This window comes from Garra rufa, chromosome 5 (assembly GCF_049309525.1).
Source record: "Garra rufa chromosome 5, GarRuf1.0, whole genome shotgun sequence".
NCBI lineage: Eukaryota > Metazoa > Chordata > Actinopteri > Cypriniformes > Cyprinidae > Garra > Garra rufa.
Window position 1 is genome coordinate 54,590,715 of NC_133365.1, and position 2,500 is coordinate 54,593,214.

At 27.7% G+C, this 2,500-nt stretch overlaps 1 protein-coding gene across 1 annotated transcript in view; it reads left to right on the forward strand.

The window, feature by feature from the left end:
* LOC141334928 (colorectal mutant cancer protein-like) overlaps positions 1–2,500 on the forward strand; it is a 37,022-nt gene that overhangs the window by 938 nt on the left and 33,584 nt on the right. The gene's annotated exons all lie outside the window — the stretch shown is intronic.

The following is a 2,500-nucleotide window of genomic DNA, read 5'->3' on the forward strand; positions in this document are numbered from 1 at the left end:
AATTACTAAAATATAATGTAAATTAGATTGAATTATAAGAAAATGTTTTGGAAGTTACACTAATCAGAATTGTTTACTCATCATTGAGAATAATGAGATATAAGTTTGTGGAAGTGTCTTGTATTTATTGTTTTGTTTATTCATTGTGGTAGTATTTTTGCAAATTTTATGCCAATTTTTTTGCTTTTACTAAAATATTTACTATAAATTACATTAAATGATACTATATTTCTCTTCTAAATTACTCTATTGCACTATTGTGACAGTCTAATCATAATTATTATTTACAAACAATTTAAAAAGTAAAACATCTGGACACGTACAGTAATGAGACTAGGGGTTAAATGAGTTTAACTGTCATGAATATAATACATCAATAAAAATGTTGTACTAAAAAAGCTTTTATATATCATTTCTGTAAGTATCCTGTATTTTGAGTGTTTAGTGCTCAGTTGCAGGTCTTTCTGATCACAAGAAGTCGGACGGTCTAATTCAGTCTGGTCCTGTGAGAAGAGAAAGTCATTAAAGTCTTGTGGGAAATGCTGCAGGTCTTTCTGGGCCGCAGATGCTTCTGTTTTTATTCTCGACTGATGTTAATGACATTCAGGTGTTCACAGTAGGATCAGTCTCACACTGGTCTTCAAAATTATATATTATTTATTCGTCAGATACATTTCTATAAGACGCTTTTTTTTTTTCCAAATCCACTTGTATTGCATTTTAGATATAAATATAACATCATGCCAGAAACATAATGTTTACTGAATAAATAATAATAAATAATTTTCCTTTAGATTTATTTAAAAAAAAAAATCTATAATATACAATCAGTATTATTCTTCTGACCAACAAGCTTTACATATAAAATAAAATAAATGCAAAACTAAAAAAAGTAAAATTTAAAGTAAAGTAAAAAGCACTATTATGCTCTTCTCCTAAATACTAAAAATAAATAAATAAAAATAAACTGTACTATTACTATTAGTCTTGATCAACAAACTTAACCTAAATAAAATAAAATGAAAACATTATCAAATTAAACCTACTGTCACTTTTTTGCTCTTGTTCAAGGCTCCTAACCTAAATCAAAAATGCAAAAATAATACAAATAAATTCTACTATTATGTTCTTGGTCAGCAAACTTAACGTAAATAAAATTAAATGAAAAAATAATAAAAATGAAACCTACTGTCACTTTTATGTTCCTGTTCAAAATTTCTAACCTAATTAAATAAAATGCACAAAATAAAAATATAAAATTAGATCTACTATATTATGCTCTTGATAAAGGCTCTTCTCCTAAGTAAAATAAAATCTAATAAAATTTAAAAATAATAAATATAATTAAATCTAATATTACTATTATGTTCTTGATCAATAAACTTAACCTAAATAAAATAAAAATAATAATAAAATTAAACCTACTGTCATTTTTATGCTCTTGTTCAAGACTCCTAACCTAAATCAAAAATGCAAAAAAAAATAAAATAACATCTGTTATTACTATTATGTTCTTGATCAACAAATAAAATGCTCTTAATAAAGACTCTTCTCCTAAATAAAATAATAATAAAAATAAAATCTGCTATCCCTTTTTTGCTCTTGATCAAGACACTTATCCTAAATAAAATAAAATAAACGCTTAAATTGCCCTAAAATAGACTTTAATTGTGTTTTTGTCTTTTAAATAAAACATTGCACAAAAAACAGAAGTGTTACGCTTTTATACGCACATTCGTGTCTCAGTGGTCTCAGCATCTTGGCAATAAACCCAATCCCATCAGAAACAGCAAGCGTAGCATTTGACCAATCACACGAGCACGGACAGATTTCATTAGAGATCAATTGCAGGCCGTTTGTATGTCGTAGGTCTGACCCAGCCGTTTCTATAAAAGCCTTTGGCCTTTTTTACTCAATGCATTTGTGGGCTAATCACATTAGCGTGCTAACTGGCTTCAGACGGCCAGATTCGATTACATGCCGCATCTAAAAGCGGCAGACTAATCGATCCAAACAGGTTTGTGCTGTGCGTTTTTCCGAGAGCGATCCGAGGACAGCGGCATTCCTTATTGAAGCTCAGTAAATAGATCCATCACCATTAGGATGACCGAAAAACACCAAAAACACTTTGCAGGATTCAGTGATGCCAGGATAAAAACTGGAAAATAGAAATGAAGTTTTACAATAAGGAGCGAAATTTACACTTTTAACCCTCAAAAGGCATTCTGGTGCAGTAAAAGAGATGATTTTATTCATTCATGATTTATGGTTTTGTTTTTGATCTTTTATTTTATTCTTTTTATTATTTAAATGTGACCTATATATGTTTTTATGAGCTTTTATGTTTTTTTTGTTTTTGAGAGTTAATTTAATTAGATGTTTCTGAGATTTTTTTTGTTTGTTTTTGGTGGTTTATTTTATTTATATATATATATATATATATATATTTTTTTTTTTTTTATCTCTGAATGTTTTATGAGATTTTATGTTTTTGATATTT